The 21,837-nt window shown below is 45.3% G+C and overlaps 1 pseudogene; it reads left to right on the top strand.

Annotated features, from left to right (window-relative positions):
* The window catches only part of LOC136524424 (protein FAR1-RELATED SEQUENCE 5-like), a 31,802-nt pseudogene extending 10,179 nt beyond the window's left edge, over window positions 1–21,623 (top strand).
* The last annotated feature ends 214 nt before the right edge of the window (window positions 21,624–21,837 follow it).

Raw genomic sequence — 21,837 nt, 5'->3', positions numbered from 1 at the left:
CTCTACTAGTTCTAAAGGTGGATTTATATTTTAACATAATAAAAATTTGATTTGAGTCTCAAAAAGTCATGATTAATTTATCTTAAATAAAAAAGTATATATACGAAACTAATTCCATATTCTTCTAAAAAAAATTATCTGTATGTTGATACTCTATTTAGAGGTATTTGGATCTTATTTATTTTAAATAAATAACGAGCATGAATGTAAGCAATAAAGTAACAAACACAAAAATAAAATAATTTCAAATAACTATATATGAACCATAAAAAGGTATAAAAATTTGATACTAGCAGTGTCATATTTTCCTAAATTGGTAAAATAAATTAATTGTGCAATTTAAGATATCAAGTCAGATTTTTATTATTTTAGAAAATAGAAACCCAGTTATGAAACCAGCTAGAGGACTAAAACTTGTCTGTTTTTGACATTTAGAGTGTGTCTTTCATATTACCCGGCTTCAAAGTTCAGGTAGAAAATCAAATTGACACGCAACTTGAATGTTGGAAAAATGTATTTTACCTCAAAAAAGGTTGAGAATACTAGAATGACCAACATTGCAAACCAAAGACGATATTTGTATTTGTAAATCGTGCGGCTCATGTAGGAGGTGGTTTTCTTTTTACGATGTTTTGTTGGGTTCATAAACCCAGGGTCCCTCGGGGACCGGCTTCCACGCCAAGGCTCGGCCCAAGAGTCCAAAACGATAGGCCGAAAGGGCGGCCCAGTCACCGACTGAAAGGTCTGGACGAAGAGGAACAGCACCCTCTCATCGGCTGCTTCGGCCCACCTCTCCGACTGGAGCGTTCGCTTCGGTTCTAGCCACCGCCGGGCGGCCTCTCCGGTCGGAAGGCCTGGCCCAAAACACTACTTCCGACTCTGACTTGGCGTCTCTGACCGGGGATCGCAGGAACCCTGCTCACCGCTCTTCTCCAACCGTCGCACTCATAGCCGACTAGAGCCATCCGACCGGGGACGCCCGCTCGGTAGGAACCAGAAGATGTGCGGAGAAAGGCAAGGCAAGGCTCACAAGTCAAAACCACTGTATCAGGGACCATACCCTGCGCGGAACAGTACTCCGCAGCCACCCTGACACAAACAGTATTATAGGCGTCGACATCTCCCTCTACGGTATTGTAGGGGCCGCTAAAACTCCCATTTGGTAAGGCCCCCCACGTGTCTCTGGGCATCGATAGCGGTATGGGCGTCGGGATTTACCGTACCGGGTAAACATAGCGAGACTCCTCACATGCCTCTAGGCATTAAATAGTATTTGCAGGTACCGACGTCCACCATCCCTGAAAAAGGCAGCACGACCTCCCGTGTGCATCTGACATTCTACAGTGACAGCAACAATGTTGTAGGCACCAACCACTATCTTGTACCCGCCGGTGTGGGCAACAAGGCTCGGAAGGTGTGGGCAACAAGGCTTGGCAGCATACGTACCCTCACCCTCTCACTTGTAAAGTCGTCCCCTTCATCTATAAAAGGGGGTGCACTTTCTCCAACAAAGGGACCGAGTCCAGTTGGCCAGAGTTCCTTAGATCGATAGCTCACAACCACAGAATCGCCAGGTTCGGACCTCAAGCACCCGCTTGAACACTTAGCTCATAGCGAAGTTCCTGTCACTCTGAGCCCTTCCGACCGGAGCCGATCGGACCTCTTGTACACCCCATCTTTCTCCTTCTCGTTTGTAACCCCACTGTAAACTTTGAGCACCTGGGCTTAGGAATAAAGTCACCGATCGACCCCGATTGGACGTAGGGCACATAGCCTGAACCAGTATAAATCCTATGTCATTGAGTGTTAGCTCATCTCCGATCACAACGTACAGCAAAACTAACTTTCTGCACCGACATATTTTGTGCAATTTATGTGAAATTTTACGAGCACTACTAAAATGACCGTAGCTCAAGTGGTTGGTCTTATGTTGTTGTATTGCTTGGAACATATGGATCTGAGTCTCCAACTCATAAACGACCCTTTGATTTTTCGCTAACTATTCCTTGAATGCAACGACAGAGATTTTTTATTTTTAGCCCTTTTTTTGAAATTTTTTCACAAATATACCCCTAGAGGAAAGATTTTAGAATCTGAACCTTTAGCTCGGTGCCATCATTGCTAGCGCCGAGCTAACACGTCTCAGCACCAGCGTCCATGGCGCCGAGCTCTTAGACTCGAAGTAAACGTGGCAGTGGCATGGCAGGAAGCTCGGCGTCAGTCACCCTGGCACCGAGCCTTTCTTATGTATGGGCCCCAATCATTTCTCTCTTCCTCTTCCTCTCTCTCTCGCCTGAGCAGAGCACCGCCACCGTTGTCCATGCCCTCTCCCTTCACCGACTGCCCGAGCCCACACAGCCTCGCCCTCGCCCCGAGCACGCGCCCGCAGCCGCACCATGCCCGCCCCATGCTCCTGCCGCCCCACGCCAGGACGCCGCGCCAGCGCCCACGCCCGCGCCCCAAGGCCGCACAGGATCGCCGCACCCCGCGCCCCTACGACCGCGCCCTGGTCCCCTTGTCGATCCCTGCGCCCGCACCTCGTCCGCCTTGGACGCGCCCTGCCGTGCCTGTGTCGTGACCATGACCGTGCCGCCCGCCACCACCGGCCTAGGGCGCACCCGCCGAGCCCGTCTCACCACGTGGAGTGTCGGGCATCCCGCGCCCGCCGCCCGCCACCGCCGTTGTCGGTCACTCCCCCGCTAGCCCCGGCACCTACAGCGGCTGGCCATGCCACCGTCGGCCCGGCTCGTCGGCCTGACCCACGCCCGGCGTCCGCTGCGACTCCATCGACGTCCACGACTCCATCGTCGGACAAGTAAAAATTGTGAATTTACAATGTGCGTACTTAATTAGATTTGATTGTAGTGTAGTAGTTTTGATATTTGTTATTTACTAGTTAATGTGATGACTCAGATAGTTGATTTAGTTAGTGATCTAGTGAGATATATATGTAGATAGATAGAAACATAGATACATATGTACATAGATATAGTTAGATAGCTACTTAGATAGGTAGTGACATATTTAGTTAACTAAATAGGATCTAGCTATTTAGTTAGTACACTGTATCTATGTATGTAGTTGTTATCTTATTTACTTAGTTTGTAGTTAGAAAGTACTTGTTAGGTACTATGTATCATCCAATTTTGACTAAAGGACATGTGTTTCATTATGTGTTTGAACTAGATGGACAACCTAGTGACCATATATCATGGAGGCACCATTGAATATGATCGCTATGGATATGTTAAGTTTGTTGACATGCAAAGCGTGCCTGTGCTATTCAATGACAGACCTTCATTTAGTGAGATGGTTGCAAGGGCTTGGCAGAAGCTGCATTGCCTTGGAGATGATGGCATTGTAGTTGAGGGTGTACTGCACCTAGGTTCTCCTCCCAACATCCTCAGGTGAATGATCTCAATTGGTTGTGCAGATCAGTGGGAGAACTATGTGAGATCGGCTATGAAGAGCTAGCTACAATGTTTGGACGTGGTTGTGCATCGGTGTTAGTTGATCCCATCCCTCATGGGTTTTCCCCACCATTGGGTCAGTAGGCACACATCGACCCTCCTGTCCTAGAACCTAATATAGATGTGGAGGTTGCACCTATAGTTCCCGATGCTTAATTTGCCCTCAATGTGGTAGTTGGAGATGCTCGTTAGACTCATATTGTTGTGGCAGATCCTGCTCATGAGATCCCTTTGACACAGAATCATTCGAGTAAGTGTCTTAACCGCATGGTTATTGGGAGCTTACCCCCTTCCTTATATCTATTTCTTTCATTCTTTCCTCATTTCTCTGCTTATGTTGTAGGAGACATTCCTAAGAATGTTGATGTGCCCCCTGTTGCTGCGCAAGTGCACTATGGAGATGGATTTCGTGGCTCTAATAGTGTTGAAATTATGAATGATTCAGAGCCATATGAGATGGCAAGGGCTCTTGATTCTGATGATGATCGCCCTGTTGGAGAGCTGATAGAGAGTGATGTTGAGATACTGAGGCGTATCTTTCCCGACTGCTGTGATCCAAGAGTTCATGAGTTCAGCGATCTTGCTCATTCCGATCAGGCATGTGTAGACGGACGTGATGATGAGCTCCTAGAAGCTCCTAAGGCCAGCCCTAACATGGTAATTGAGAGTGGGAGGGTGTTCAAGGACCTTTCTGCATTAAAGAGGTGGTTGCAGGCATTTATAGTGATACGAAAGAGACCTTACAAGGTCTTGCATTCATATACGGAGCACCGTTACACAGTTGTGTATGACAAGGAATGCTACCCATGGAGGGTTTGTGTAAGAAAGCAAAAGGTCACCAAAAAGTGGAAGATCACAAAAGTTGTTGGGCCACACAATTGTGCTGACCATGAGCTGACACTAAGGCACCGGCAGTTGACATCTACCCTCATTGCCAAGCGGTTGATGGGAATATTGTAGGAAGAACCCAACATGAAGGTGAGGACAATTATCAGGACCATTGAGGCATTACATGGAGGTTATGTGATAACTTATGGTAAAGCTTGGAGGGCTAAGCAGCGAGCATGGTAGATGATATATGGGGACTGGAAGGATGGGTACGAGCAGCTACCAGTACTTTTTAATGCAATCAAAGTAGTGAATTCAGGCATGCATTATGAGTATATCCCAAAACTAAATGCATGGAAGGATGGGAGGCAGATATTCTTTCGTGCTTTCTGGTGCTTCCCTTAGTGTGTCGAAGCCTTTAGGCACTATCGTCCCATCTTCTCCATTGATGGTACATTCTTGATTGGCAAATACCGGGGCACACTACTTATAGTCATATCCTATGACGTGAACAACAAGTTGGTTCCTTTAGCATTTGCTTTGGTTGAGAAGGTGAACAATGATAGTTGGGGATGGTTCTTGAGGCTAGTTCGGATACACGTGGTTGGGCCAGCAGGGAGGTTGGTGTCATATTTGATAGGCACCAGGGCATACTTAATGCCATGCGAGAGCAGATTTAGGGGTATGCACCTTAGCACCATCGTTGGTGTACTCGGCACCTTGCCGAGAATCTACTCCAGAAGGATGGTGTGAAGGGTAACATTGATCTATTCTAGGAGGCTGCTTGACAGCTTAAGGACAAGTACTTTTAGAAAAAGTTGGAGCAGGTCAGAATCGCATCAAATGCAAAAGGTAGACAATGGCTCACAGGTTTGATGAGGTATTTGTAGAAATGGACCAGAGCTCACGACGCCAGTGGATAGAGGTACGAGTTTTAGTGCAGCAACATTGCAGAGTCATTCAATAAGTTGCTATTGGGGATACGTGGTATGCCCGTGAATGCAATCATTCAATTCACCTTCTATAAGCTTGTTGTCTAGTTCAACGATAGACATGCCCATGCATTGAAGTTGCGGAGTGATGGAGAGATATGTGCTTCAAAACCAAAGGCACACCTAGAGAAGGCAAATGAAAGGGCTAGCACACATAAGGTTACATGCTTTGACCATGCTATAGGGACTTATCAGGTCGAGCATAGGGGCGGTACAACGTTCGACGGTGAGGTCCGAGAGTCGAGGATGCATGTGGTTGTCCTCCAAGATTTCAAATACACTTGCGGTAAACCAAGGCAGTACCACTTTTTATGTTCCCATTTGGTGACAGCAGCTAGGCATCGCAACTATAATATCGTGAGCAGAATATCTCATGAGTTCAGTGTCGACACGCTTGTGCACACATGGAGCCCCCGCTTCGTGCCTTTCCGGGACCCTAGAGAGTGGCCTCCATATGATGGGCCAAAGTACATTGTGAATCCAGCTTACCGTTGGAACAAGCGTGGATCAAAGAAAAGGACGAGACATAGGATGGTTATGGATCAGATACCCAGAAGAATGAGGCGTGAGAGAGGAATCCCATTTGTTACCGACCCCGAGCAGTACGAGTGCGGCAAGTGTGGTAGACTTGGCCATAATTCATGAAGTTGCTATTGGCAGATTAGTGAGGTGCGACTATTGGTTGATTTTATTATTTTATATTAATTAAATATGCATGTCTCAATTTATGCATGTAATTGTGTCAATTACTTGTACATTTCTAAGTTCATGTTTCATTGTATATTGAATTTCTAATTCATTGATTTTTTTGTAGGATGGCGCAATTCCATCTGCTCGACCCGACGTAGGAGGCGACCCACCAAGGACGTCTCATAGCACAGGGGTAGGTAATAATCTATATGTTTTGTTCCAATTTTGGTGAGCGTACATGTGTTCATGAAGTAATAGGAGACTATGTTTTATTCCATGTAGGACCTTTCGCTCCTTCATCCTAGAACCCACAATGGGTTCTTGGACATGCGGTACGACGATAGGTACACTCCTTTCCTATAAAGAGCTGGCCTGGATGTCATCTCTTTTCAGGTTCATCGTGGGTTACCCAAGTTCAACTCAGCGGCCATAACTACATTGGTTGATAGGTATTATATTCAATCATTGTCTCAGTTCATAGACATTTGTTCATGCACTTGCCTTTTTGACATGTAATCTTTCTTTGTCTAAAATATAGGTGGCGGCCAAAGACTCACAGCTTCCACCTACCTTTCGGGGAGATGATAGTCACGCTCTAGGACTATCAGAAGATGCTAGGCCTATGGATTCATGGCAACCCAGTCACTGGGCAGTGCAGGTTAGAAGGCTGAAGAGCACGAGTAGAGGCCTTCCTTAGGCGTGAGCTTGGCAAGCAAGGGGCTTGCACTTCTGGAGTTCTCATCTCCTGGCTCCGGCAAGAGTTCGCACAGTGCCCCGAGAAGGCAGATGAGGAGATAGTTGGGTACTACTCCAGGGTGTGGATCCTACACCTGTTTGTCTGCGTTCTCTTCCTTGATGCCACGGGTGACACTGCGTCCTGGATGTGGGTCCACTACCTTAGTGACTGGGACCAGGCGAGTCACTACAGCTGGGGCTCTGTAGTCTTGGGTTTTCTATACTGACAACTATGCGAGGGGTGTCATCGGACTTTGTCCAACACGTCACTTGGTGGATGCGTGTACCTGCTCTAGCTGTGGATGTGGGCTCATCTTCTAGTTGCCCGTCAGAGGTTCTGGCTCGTCATGAGTGGTTCAAAGGTCAGCCTCCAAGTCAGCAGCCGACATGGGCGTACCTTTGGGACCAGGTCAGGGTTCCATACTCGAGGTTAGAGCGGGCATACATTGAGTTCACGAATGAGCTAGACACGCTGACGGCATCTAGTGTAAGTAAATTTTATTTCCCATGCTAGTTTGAAATGGATTAGTCTACCATCTAACATCTTGTTTGGACATGTTGTAGCCTTGCTGGTGGAGTAGGAGTCGTACGATGGAGAGGGGGCACTTCCTTTTCAGTTGAGCAACATTTGTGGGTTCGACGATGACTTCTATAGGATGAGGTACCCTCTAATCTGCTTCTACGCTGTCGAGTTCCACCTGCCAGATAGAGTGACATGCCAATTTGGAGTGAGATAGCTTTGGCCTATGGCTCCGTTCTTGACTAGCGTTGACTTACACAAGTAAGTGTTTTGCTATTTCAAATGTCTCATGATGGTCCATTTCTAGTAATATGGTGACATGTACATGGATTCAAGTAACGATGACAAACGTGCAGGTTGGATCGTCAGAAGAACAGAAAGATTTTTGACTGGGAGAAGCACCATCAGTTCTACATTAAGCAATGGGAGGAGATGCATGACAACGTGAATGAGAACAACAAGCCGCACATGAACCATGAGTTCAGGCGGTACCAAGCTTGGTACCAGTGTGTGGCACGTTGCAGGTTGAGGGTACAGTGGCCAGAAGATGACTACACCGACATCGAGTCCTCCGACGATGAAGACACGGCGTACGACCAATCTACTCGTGCAGGAAGGCAGGTGGAGGCAGGACCGATCTTGGACAGAGTGGTAAGTCAATTAACTTATTTTTCTACGTTAAGTTGCATACCAATACATTAGGCATTACAGTTATCTATTTTAGTTAGTGCCACCTTTGAGCCATATTATCCTTATAATATGTTAGATTCTTGTACAAAAGAAAACAAAACCTATTGCTATTGTTCAGAAGTATTATTATTGAAAACTTTGTTGCAGGGTAATACACTCAAATGCTCCATTGAAGAAATTGAGCGTATTCGGCCAAGAGTCAGGGATGACTACATACATAGCTTCCTAGATGTAAGATTCAAAATATTCTTTCAAGCATATTATTAATACATTAGATTCTTTCAGTTAACATAATTTTATACAACAGAGGCTGTCATGTTGGCTACACCGTGTGGCTGCTCGTTATAGTTGTAGGACAGACACAACACAAGATGTGTACATTCCTTTCGCAAGCAGAGGAGGCTTAGGTTCCTCTAGCCAAGCATCTATAGGGGACGGGGACGACAACGACGACGAGGATGACGTGGACTAGAGGCATAAGGAGCTTGGCCCCTCTCAGCTCCATGACGCTCCCTCGACTCAACCTACACAGCCTCTAGGCACTAGGCGACGCTGTCCACCTGACCCTTACACTCTAGGTATGAGCACTCTCAGTCACAAGGGTAAGGGTAAGAGTAGGAGGCTGTGAGGGGTGTGGTAGATGTTAGTATGCACTATTATGGATTTTGAATTTACTTTCCTATAACTATTTGGGACTATATGGATATTATGGATTATTTGGACTATGTAGGATATGTTATGTTGATTATGATGTTCTTTGTGGTTGCATTGTGCTCTCTGGAGGATTAAATATTTGGATTATATAATGATATCTCTGTTTGTAACTGTGGATGCTTCTGAAATAAGAGAAACTCTTGCGATTTTTTTGTGAATCATTAATCATTCTACAGTGCTAAAAAGGCACAAATATAGTACACAGATTAAATGTAAATTCATTAGAATGTGTATAGTCCAATCATATCGTACACACGCTTTGTAGATGAATCTAGGCTTTTCAAGTAACAGTGAACAAATAAAGGCTTTTCAAACAATGAAAATAGACTTTTCAGTTACAAGGACAGTGGCAATTTATCACTTCACTGACATAGTACCGGCATGCAAGGAAGCACAACTCCACTCCATCTCCACCATCCATCTTATGACTGTTTGATCAAAGGGCTGAGGTAAAGAGGCACACGGATCGCTGACATGGCACATTGAGAGGTCTCCATTCCTCCTCTTAACCTATAAATAACCCCTCACTCTGTCTCATTCACACACAAAACAAGGAAGAAGAGCACTCCTCGGTATTTTATTTCATTGCAGTACCAATGTCTGGAGGGTCGTCCAGAGGGAGAGGAAAGGGGAAGGGAACAACCATTAGGTGGGAGGGTCCTCTTAGCCCTGATTTCTTTGAGGAAGCTCTTTATAAGAGGTTCCCAGTTGAGAGCAAAAGTGATTTCACCAAAGAGGCACCACAGAGAGGATATTATGAACGGAAAGAAGAGTGGCCAAAATGCATGTACGGTGAGGACTGCCTAGTGCAGATGTTCACCGAGGGAATAGATGGAGGTCGTCGTTTCTTCAAATGTCCGCAAGCATGGGTACTTGCTATTAGTATTTGTTTCTTCAATATGTTCCTTGTCTATACAACTTATATGACATACTTATTGTAGTCTTCCTTGGCCAAAGAAAACTGTGGATTCACTAGGTGGGTTGATCCTCGACCTATTTATCCACATGTGGAGTACATCTACTACCTGTAGGACCGTATCTTCGATCTAGAAAGGGAAGTTAGCAGCAGTTACAAGGACGACGGACAGGATGATAACAACAATGGTGTCGATTCATTAGAGGCACTCTACAATGATCCATATTGCACCTACCCTAAACATAGGAACAAGGGTCCTCCACCGCCACCCCCGCCGCCACCACCACCAACAATGGGATGCTACTTTGGAGAAGGTACAACACAATTTGCTATGTGGCCACACTACTAGGACGACTTTATCTTATTCACATGGCACATTTATGTGTTTATTGTTTGGTTTAATTACCTAAGGCATGTTAGGTTTAGTCGAAGGAATTCTATGACCTAGTTTGGTACATGATCTCACATACCATTTTCATGTGTTTTGTGTGTTGAAAAGGCACAAATCTAGTACACAGATTAAATGTAAATTCATTAGAATGTGTATAGTCCAATCGTATCATACAGACTTGGGTTGGGACTCCCGACTGTCGGAAGTTCTGACTCATGTCGGGACTTCCGACAGCCACAATCACTGTGCAGGCTAAGTGATTGGGCATTAGGATTTCTAGCATGAGTCGTGACTTCCGACTGTCGGGAGTTCCAGCTTACGTCGGGACTTCCGACACCAACAGTCACTGAAAATATTCTACGTGCTCGTGGAGTGCTAGAGTGTCTCTCTCTTGATTTTATTTTTATGCTTGAGCACTATATCTTTCTCAGACCAACTAAGTTTGCATCCCTCTTTATAGTGTGACAGATCCTAAACTCAAAAACAAAAATAAAACCATTGGAGAGCGCATAATGAGTAATAGCTGCGACCTATCTCATTAAGATCACATTAGTCCCTAATTTGGATGTCATCAATACACCAAAACCCATATAGGGGGCAAATGCACTTTCAAATCCTCAGTCTGAAATATACTGAGTAAGCAACTTATCATCCGAGTACCAGTCCTTTACCATAACCCTATTGCTGTGGCTAGGCTCACCTGCATTGCTCTAACCTACCTATCGCCTGTAGTAAGCGGCCCCGCTTCATCTGCGGCCTCTGCGGCCTAAGTGAAGAATGCGTCATCATCCTCCTCCGCCTGCAAGCCCGCCTCTGCTAGAGCGATGAGCTCGCTCAGTCTGCCAATGTCATCCTCAGCCTCCTTCGTCTGCAAGCCTACCTCTGTTAGAGCGATGAGCTCACTCAGTCTGCCAGTGTCGTCCTCATCCTCGTCCCCCTCATCAGATAACACAATCAATGATTGAATGATGCAACCAGCTCATGATCTGTGCTCATCTAACTTCTTTTCCTCATTCCTTGCATGAGCCACCTCTACGGCATGTTCCTCACTACATCCAATCCCTACATGTATAAAATGCAATCAGTTAGCAACACGATTATATACATTTAAAATCAGGCAATGAAAAAAGGCTTTCAAGCACTCACTGGCACATAATGCAACAACATGCTCGTTCAAGACCTGCATCTATACTCTTGTCTCCTCCCTTGCCTCCTTCCTTGCCCTCTCCTCCTCTAACGTCATCCATCTCTCCAATCCCCATTTGTCAAGCCCAACATCGACCGGGTTACAAATACTGCGCTATCTAGCAAACTCATGTATCTTTTCTTTGTGATGTTTAACAAATAGGTTGACGTAGTCAGGTCCATATCCACTCTTCCATGCAATTACTTGCCTCCCCTTCAGTTCATCTAAGAACTTAGCTTGACCATCATAATATTTCTACCTGCATTTCCTAGTGCTCTTTTCAAACGAAAAATTATATCATATATGTTTTAGCAAAAGAAACAAAATACGATTTTATGTTTACCACAAAAATAACCAACCTCATCATAGTTAACCATATGGCTACAATAATGACCTATTCCAAGCTCCAAAGGGACTAGGTCATAGTTGGATTTAACACCACATTCGCACATGACAGGAGGTGCTTTGTAAATTACCCTTTCTTTCTTCTTTTCCTTAACCTTTCATGGTTCTTCTGGCCATTTGTTCTTCGGACCATACAACCACTCCTTGAAATGACACTTTGCCATTGAAAACACCTAAATAAGGTGATATTAGTACATGAACACACATAGCGCAACATTTCAACACATACACTTTGCACTTACTTCATGCTTGTTTGGATACACAAACTCCAACGTATTCTTAGGGTTTATCACAACTCGATCTCCGCAATCGCACAGAGGAGGTTCCTCGAGTCGTCTAAGTGCGGCTAGGTGCTTCTCCTTAGCCATCATTGGCGGAGGGTTAGGGGGGGTGGAACCCACCGCTTGAAGTGCTCATGTGGACGTCTCCCTCTAAACCAATCGTTGAAAAGGAGGTGCCTAGGATCAAACTTGTCTGCACCGTCAATCCACTAAAAGAAAAACACCTCTCATGGTCCTACACAACAAGGTTCCAACAAAATATTAGTAGCATACTTACACAAGTAAAGAAAAAAGATAGTGTAAACAATTTCTTACATTAAAACGTCTGTATGTGTAGGAGCACCACGCCGCTGTGTCCGGATGTTTTGATTGAAAAACATGGGTCGAAAAACCACAGTCACAGTTAGGGACATAAAGGTCAGGAGGGACGGGGGCATCTTTGCTAGACGCGGCGGGGTATAATTCTCGAGGACGGCCCCATTTTCGCCAAAACTCCTCTCGATACATTTCTTGCATCTAACAAAACGGATGTAATTTAACAAACAAAAATCAAAACATCACAAATAAATGTCAATGAGAACCATAACTACAATACAACCAATTTCGTTCTAAGAACCGAAAGCAATTAACATTAAACCCTAAACCTAGGGTTTCCCATTTGATGCACAACAATGAACCCATAACATAACTACATGCGCCGTAGTTACCTAGGTTTGCTAGCTTTTCCACGCCTTGGCATCATTCTACGGTTGTATAATACAAATATTGAGGGATAGAATGAAACCCTATTAATGACGATTCTTAGGTTGAAAAATTCGACTAATATATACTGAATCGATACGGAAAAAAACTAAGAGGGAAGCGAGGATACCTTGCTCTCGAAGATCTATGGATCAAATCAAAGTTTCCAAGATCCAATATGCCGATTCGTGAGGTAGGACGAAGTGGGGAGAGAAAAAAACCCGAGAGGGAGAAGAAAGAAGAGGAAGAAGGCTTGGGCAGGAAGGTTGGGGCCGGGGTTAAAACACAAGCTCGCCGCTAGTCACCCTGGCGCTGAGCTCGGTGCCAAGATCTATGGCGCCAAGCTCGATGCCATGAGCTACGGCGTCGAGCTGGGCGCCAGGGTGACTGGTGTCAAGCTTCCTGCCATGTCACCGCCACGTTGGCTTCGAGCCCAAGAGCTCGGTGCCAGGGACGCTGGCGTCGAGTAGTGTAAGCTCGGCGCCAGCAACGATGGTGCCGAGATATGGGTCCATATTTTGAAATCTTTTCTCTAGGGGCATATTTGTGAATTTTTTTCAAAAAAAGGGCTAAAAATAAAAATGGTGGGGCGGCCGCCCCAGCTACCAGCGGCGTAGCCTCAGACCCCCGACCCCCTCTTCTTCCCTATCTCCGGCTGCCGAGGTCGCGAGTTGTCGAGCAGAGCGCCATGGCGACGAAAAGCATCAAGCGACATTAGTCCATGGTTGCTGCTGGGACACTAGGCCTTCTTTGTCAGTTTAGTTTAGCACAGTAAGGGCCAAGTTTGGTTCCCCAACCCCCCCCCCCCCCCCCCAATTCCCCAATCGAGTGTATCCCACATCCGGGCGCGACTCCCTGTCCACATCGAGCTCGAGCGCATCCGCCGCAATTCTACTGCCCGCCACCGCTCCACCACGCCACCAGCCACCGCCTGCCGTTGTGCGCCTGCACCACGGCGCTACCCCATCTGCTGGGCGCCCCCATGCGCTTGCGGCCGCTGGACAGCCACCACCCGACACCCATTCACCCGCCGACAAGTGCCCAGGTCACCCCCGGGTGTGCCCGCCGAGGAGCAGCCGAGCAGGAGTTGGCATCTGGCAATGGGGTAAAACGTTCTCAGTCCTTCACCACTAGTAAGTATATTCTCATGATGCCCACTATTGTTTGAGTGTTATCTTCATTTTATTGTTAATCACTAAGACGCTAATTGATATTTATTCAATCTACAGACTACAGGTTCACCCATTATTAGTTATTTATATTTTGCAATGTATGGATCAACTGATGAACTACTAGTTTATTCTTTAAATTTGATGTAACATCTTGTGTTTCTCATCTACTTTTCGCCATAATTGTGTGATAGCAGCGATTTTGCCATGATTTGTGTGATTGTAGTATGTGAATGCGGGGCATTGTGAATACAGTGTCTTTTTTGGTTCATTTCCGCCCCAGCTATAATTTTTTTCTGGCTCCGTCATTGCTTGAATGGTAGAGGTCAAAGCTGGCCGATCTTAATGTGTGTACATGTATGCAGAGGTGAATCTAGCGGTGGGGTAAGCCCCGCTAGTCCCCTATCGTCGCTGATCCCATGGAGCCCTCTAGAGCCACTTCAAGAATTTTTGTATGGCTGTTTGAGGAAGAGAGGCTAGAGATTGAAGATGAAGATAAACTCACAACTTCAGCCCCTGAGCTTTTATCCTATATCTGCCACTACATGTATGTATTTATTAGATATAAGTTTGCGACATGCATGACATAGGGCATGTTTGAATAAGTTAGAACTAGTTAATAGCCGAGGATAACAATTAGCTTAAATTAGATTGGATTGGTTAGCAAGTTGGCTAATAACTAGTTAGAGAAAATATTAGTCTACCTATTAGCTATTCTGTTCGAGGAACTAAAGCTAATTTAAACTAAAATTTAGATGGGTAACGATTAACCCTATACCTCCGGACATGCCCTTACGTGTGTTCATACGATTTCGAATGGAGTGTGCGATTGTCGTGCGTGCTGCAATTGTAGTGCTGTCTTTCGAAAGGGGAAAAAAGAAGTTACAGGCATTGTCGGTCGTGGGTGTTGCCGCCACCTGTGTTTATCTTCAACTCCAACAAACATGGGGACGGAGCTGGTTTGCGTTTGCTCATGCCACCAAACAAACGAGGGCCATTAAACCCCCACGTCCCTGCCGTGGCATACGGGCCCGCCTGGCAGTCTCTATGTACACATGCTGTCCTAAATATCGCAAGCACCTGGACCTGGCTGGATCCATCCATATCCATGCAGCCTAATGGCATTCTCCCGCACCTGCTGCTGGTTCGTGCGTCTCATGATGATGCATGGACGGACCCGTACGTCGTGGCCTACTGAGGTGAGGTCCGATCGATCCGGATACAGCTGCAGGGGCCAGGGGAGGGAGCTTTGCTTGGCAACACTGCAACAACAGTGAAAGGGGTTCCGCCATGGCCCTGCGCGCGCGTGCACCACGCTGCTCTAGTGCTCTGCTACTCCTGCTGCTCCCATCGGCTCGCCCCAGCCGGCAGCCGCCCCCACACGGACCGGACCTCGGCGCAGAGATCGGGGCGCAGAGCCCTGCCGCAGGCAGGACCATGCATGGGCATGGGCCATGCCGCCATGGCCCTCCTCCTCCTCATCGTCGTCCCCCCTGGGACCCCTCTGCGTCTCCCCACCTAGCTTGCCGATGGATGGTCCACCGACGTCCATCACTCACTACCCCTCTAGGTCTCTCTCACCCACGCCGGCCGTGGGGGAAAAGGACGGTGGCTTTACTCCCCTGCGAGCTGAGCGCAGGGTCAAACACGGTGTCCCTTTTCCCCTTCCCCGCGTCGGCAATGGTGAAAGAGAGATAGAGAGGCATGTCTATATGGTTGCCCTGGGCTGGGCGGCTAGCTAGGACAGCCTTGGGATTACAGTTTACTACTACCACTGCAAACACTTGCAAGCGGTGCGGTGGTGCCCCAGGGCATGCCAGCAGTGGGATCGATCGGTGGTGGAGTGCGGCCATGGCCAACACCTCCGAACGGTAGGCGGCTTCTTCCGAGCTCGGCAAGTCCTGCTCCGATCCGTAGCCTGTCTGTCTGTACTGCTCCATTTGTCAGATTCCCATGGACGCATTGCACTTACAGAAGTCGATTGCCTGACAGAAATTATTTTGTTCATGGACGACGACGACACTGCTGGACAGGAAGCATCCTAGCCACCGAGCACAAGAAACCCCCCAAGAGAATGATACGAACCTCCGTCAGCTTAACCCCATCCACATCCATCCACAACGAGCTGGTGGCCGGAATAATTCTGAAAACAATCCATCCATCCACGGGAAGGGAAGGGAAGGGAAGGGAAGGGATTAATGGAATATGGATCCAAGCAGCAGCAGCAAGCAGATCGAGCTTGTCCTAAAACTGCTTTTGGCATTATTCTAAGCCACAGCATGTGCTGTGAGGACCCCAAAACAGAGAGGAGGGGCCTGCTGTGGCTGTGGGGCTGCCTCTGCCTCCTAAGCTTGATCATCATACAAATAGTACTGTAGTACTGTACAATTTAGCACAAAAACAATGGCATTTTTAGTATACATATATGTACTGCACTTACATTTTATATATTAGATAGAGTGGCCAAAGAAAGCTGTGCGAACCATGCAAGACCTAGAAACCCCAAAAGAATGGATATCAAGTACCAAAGCAGAGTGCTTGTTCAATTCTTTTTTCAGTCCCTTATTCCCAAGCATCATATTGCCTCGGCTTATCTCATATTCAGCTTGTTCGATTTCTTTTTTCAGCTGAAATATTATTTTTCTCTCACAATAATTCAGCCAAAACAGTATTTTTCAGCCAATTTCAACCAAAATTATGCCAGCCGAACGGGGCATAGTTTTGAGTATCTCTTTGTGGTTTGAATTTTCGCCTTTTTTTCTACTATATAATCATCATCCAGAGCTGCTCTCCTGTGCAAATGCATTGCAATGCAAGCCTACTTTTCCTTTTGTGGCTACCTTTTTTTTCTTTCAGCCGGCGATGAAGAGAAATGGAGGGCTCTACATACGCGTCCCGGGGGTTGTAGATTTGCAGGTTTTCTATTCAGGCTGTGTTTAGCCCGCGAAATGAAATTTTTTTTTGGATATCACATCGGATGTTTCAGAGATGTCGAAAGAGGTTTTCGGATACTAATAAAAAAAACTAATTACAGAGCTCGCTTGAAAACTGCGAGATGAATTTATTAAGCCTAATTAATCCATTATTAGCGCATGCTAGTTACTGTAGCACATATGGTTAATCATGGACTAGTTAGTCTTAAAACATTCGTCTCGCGATTCCCAACCAAACTGTGCAATTAGTTTTTTTCCGTCTATATTTAATACTCCATGCATGTGCCGCAAAATTCGATGCGATAGTTTGGGGTGAAAATTTTTTGGAACTAAACCAGGCCTCATCAGGGTATCATGTAGTTCAGAGAAAAAACAGAGAATTCATCACGCCCACATATATATGTACTGCTCCTCTGGGGAGAGTGAAAGAAAGAAGATGATGGCTCTAGTTTTCGCTACAGCTAGGGTTTCTTTCTTTCCGGTCACTACGGCGTGTTTGGATCCGGTGACTAAAATTTAGAAGGTGTTACGTGAAGGTGTCGCATGGGGTGTCCGGATACTAATAAAAAAACAAATTATAAAATCCGTCGGTACTCCACGAGACGAATTTATTAAGCCTGAGTAATCCATTATTAGCACATACTTACTGTAGCACTACATTGCCAAATCATAAACTAATTAGGCTTAAAAAATTTATCTCGCAAATTAGTCATAAGTTGTGCAATTAGTTTTGTAATTAGTTTATATTCAATACTCTATGTATGTGTTAAACATTCGATGGAACAATGACTAAAGTTTAGGAGGAGAAACTAAACATCCTAAGTAGTAGAGCCATAGTGGTGGTAGTGATGGCTGTCAACTCCATCACAGGAAAAAGGCTCCCACCCCCTTCCTTCTCCATTCTTGCTTCTCTTTAAGCCTCCCTTTATGTCTCCGGATTTCTTCCTTAGAGGTGAAGTCATGCAACAACGTTTCCTTCTTATAATATTTATGTATAAATATTAACATAAGTCAATTTTCAACGTAAACGAACAGGTGAATATATATCACCTACAGTTTTCTTTTTCTTTTAATTTCATCGCCACTCCATGGACTGCTGACATGCACGTACTACTGGTTTCATGGAAGGGAAGGGAAGGTGGCCGAAATGGATGGAGCCTAGTACTAGCTGTGGATGATGATGATGAGTAGTTTAATGCCCTGTTTGTTCCCCTTAAGTAAAAGTTCAGTCCCGTCACATTCGAATGTTGAGACACATGTACGAAGTATTAAATATAAATTAATTATGAAACTAAATATATAAATTAAGACTAATTTGTAAGATGAATTTTTTAAGCCTAATTAGTCTATGATTTAACAACATGATGCTACAGTAAATATCCACGAATGATGTTTCAATTAACCTTAATAAATTCGTCTCGCGTATTACGGAGGGTCCCTGTACTTTGTTTTTTTATTACTATTCAAATAATCGATCTGACATCCTGTGTAACAGCCCAAGTGTGATAACCCTAAGGTAATGTTTAGTTTTTTAACCCCTCCTAAAATTTATGTCACATCGAATATTTAGATACTAATAAAGAGTATTAAATATAGATTAATTACAAAACCAATTACATAGACGGAGGCTAATTTGTGAGACGATTTTTTAAACCTAACTAATCTATCATTAACGCATGTTTACTATAGCACCGCGTTGTCAAATTATAGACTAATTATGTTTAAAAATTTTATCTTATAAATTAGTAGTAAGTCATATAATTAATTTCATAATTAATCTATATTTAATAATTTGTGCATGCTCGGCGATGCCATTGCCGCGCATGCCTTTTGCGACGTTAGATCCTAGAGGGTCTGTCCAATTGTACCTTTCCCAGCTTTAACTCACATCACTCCATGGAACTGTGCGTGTGATGGCTACTGCCTCCTCTCTCTGCTCTCTCTCTCTCCTCGGTCTCGTTCCCGGCCAGTCGCGTCAAAGAAACAGTATGATTGTGCCCGTGATGTGATCGGTGACCCTAGCGGCTGTACAATTGTCACCTATTGGATCTGAGCGAAACACAATAAATTGACACCACTAACCCCCTCCCTTCCCTCGCCTCCAAGGGCGCCACTGTTCACATAACCTTTGTCAATCGACAGCCAGTACAGGCAGAGATTTGTTGGGCTTCACTCTCTCTTCGTCACATTAAATCTTTGGACACATGCATGGAGTATTAAATGTAGAAAAAAATAACTAATTACATAGTTTGATTGTAAATTACGAGACGAATCTTTTGAGCCTAGTTAGGTCATGATTAGACAATAATTGTCAAATACAAACGAAAGTACTACAGTGCTAAATACTGATTTCTAACCTCAATCTAAATAAGGCCTTGGTGTGAAACCAAAAAAGGGATCAGTATATGCAAGGCTCAGTTCACATGATGGTTTCTTTCCTTTCTTCTTCCTGCAGGACTGACGGAGTATAAGAAATCAAAGTGTAAAGGGACTTGTTAATTAGCAGTACAAGCACCTAGTACTGTAGTAAAAAGAGAGAGAAAAAAAAGAAAAAAAAGATAGCTAGCTCTTCTTTACTCCCTCAGTAAAAACACACCGTTCTAGCTTAGAATCTAGACACACATGGTGCCTGGTTCAAACATAGAATTATGTTTTTTTTTTCCGGAAGGAGGTATCAGTATCGTGCATGATTGAGCACCGCCTGCTGCAGCATGAGGCTGAGGCTGATGACTTGATGAGGCTCCCTTTTGATCCTCCTAGGAATCTCCCGAAGTGATGTGCAAGCAAGCAAGCAATGTACTACTACTGGTACCTGCTGCACAGTAGTACTAGTTTTTTTTTTATGTTCTGCGTGCCCTCACCAGTCACCAAGCATGCACAGGCCCAGCTGGTTCGGTCGTAAACTATCATTAATTTCTGGCTAGAATTTTTTCTCTCATATTAAATTAGTCAACAGTAATAATCTATTATCACTTTCATATTAAATCAACCAACAATAATAATCTATAATTATATAGGATCGTTTTAGCCTCTGCTGAACAGCGTCGCGGTAAACAGACAGTGGGGACTGTGAGAAGGGCCTGGGCAACCGATGCTTCTTCGTCGGTCTTCAGTTTGCACTGCACGGCCAGGGAGCGGCTGTTACTGCTGCTGATCCATCCGTAATCCCGTACTCTTCGTCGCCCTGTCCACCCTCAGCATCAGATATCTGCAGAGGCCAACTGGATGCCTCCATGGTCCTCTCTCTACCGACTGTGAACCTCCTTCCAAACACTCCTGTTAAAGCAAGTACTGTACTCTACTACACGCATCAACGGTCTCATAGGTCATCCTCTCACGATGCCACGTAGTATTAGGATTTTCTATGAGGTGGAAAGGAGAGAGACGGGAGGCCAGATAAAGATGCCGTTACTATTTTGTAAAATCACCGTCTTATAAACTAAATTTCAGTATCAGATCTTGCACCATTATATATTTGAGTTATTGTTCCGTGCTTGCAAGTTGCAACTCGCAACATTTGTTTGCTCTATGCATAAACTAAGGAATGCTGAGTTCCTACGAGACGACTTAAAAGGCAAATCACCGTATATGTTGCCTATTAAGCCTGACGCTGTAAGAGACCATCTATGAGATAAAGCCAACATACTTGCCTCTACGTTTTGTCCTACATCGAATATTGATCGAGGGAGAGCCTAATATATAAGGTAGAACATGCATCATATTAGAATTTTGGGTTGAGTTAGACCCAATACCTGATACCTGTAGGCCATTTCCAGTGGAGAGTTTCATAGCGTTATTTTCAACAACGTAGAATGTAATAAAACATGGATAAAGCCATCACTCTCAGTACATATTCTCATTCTTTTGTTTGGTAGACATTTAGTTCTATGACTCATCTTGAATTGGTAAACAGGTCTTGGGGGTTTCATCATCACCATGAAATTTATTTTTCTCTCTTCTTGAAAATGTCGACACATCGTCGAAAACACTTATGTGGGAGCTTGTTAAATACAAATGAAACTCTGATGAAATTTCCACTGAGAATAACCTTACTAGTTGTGGAGGCTAAATCTAGAGTTGATGTGGAACTAGCCCGTGGATATTAGGCCTGTCTCGATGGAAGTTTTATGGACATTAAATAAGATGATGTTGAAAGAGTAGGATTAGGGAATACTCAATGATTACTATGTTGGATCAGCGTTTACATATATAGGCAATGTGGGAGGCTAGGCAGGCCCACACGCCATATTACATTCCAACACTCCCCCGCAGTCTGAACTGGGAGCACCACGAACATTGAGACTGGACCTAAACTCCGTGAACACGGACGTCGGCAAAACCCTTGGTGAAGATGTCGGCGTACTAGGACGAAGTGGGAACGTGCAGGACGCGGACTTCACCGAGGGCGACTCGTTCTCTAACGAAGTACAGGTCGATCTCAATATGCTTGGTTCACTAATGCTGAACCGGGTTGGTGGAGAGGTAAACGACGCTGATATTATCGCAATAGACCACTGTAGCACGACGGAGTGGGCAGCGAAGCTCTATCAGAAGTTGGCGCAACCAGCAGGCTTCGGTGACTCCATTCGCGATTGCTCGATACTCCGCCTCTGCATTGGACCAAGACACTATAGGCTGACGCTTGGACGACCAGGAGATGAGATTGTCCCCGAGAAACACCGCATAACCCGAGGTGGATTTGCGTGTGTCAGGACAGCTCGCCCAATCTGCATCGGTGTAGACAGTGAGATCAGCTGGAGAGGTCCGGTGGAGGTGTAGACCGAGATCCAATGTACCTCGAAGGTACCGGAGAATGCGCTTCAGAGCGCTCAAATGAGGTTCCCGTGGGTCATGCATGTACAGTCAGACCTGCTGAACAGCATACGTAATGTCTGGTCTGGTGAAGGTGAGGTACTGAAGAGCCCCGGCAAGATTGCGATACTGACTCGGATCAGCGACTGAAACACCATCAGCAAAAAGCTTGGAGTGAGTGTCCACAGGAGTGCTACTCGGCTTGTAGTGACTCATACTGGCGCGGTCCAGAATGTCCAGCATGTACTGTCTCTGAGAGAGAAATAAACTGTCACCTCTGCGCTAAACACTAACACCCAAAAAATGGTGAAGAGGCCCCATGTTTGTCGTGGAGAATTCCTGACGAAGTGCTGCGATAATCCGA

Source organism: Miscanthus floridulus, chromosome 18 (genome assembly GCF_019320115.1).
Source record: "Miscanthus floridulus cultivar M001 chromosome 18, ASM1932011v1, whole genome shotgun sequence".
NCBI lineage: Eukaryota > Viridiplantae > Streptophyta > Magnoliopsida > Poales > Poaceae > Miscanthus > Miscanthus floridulus.
Note: the sequence above shows the minus strand (reverse complement) of the source record. Positions and strands in the feature narration are given on the sequence as shown.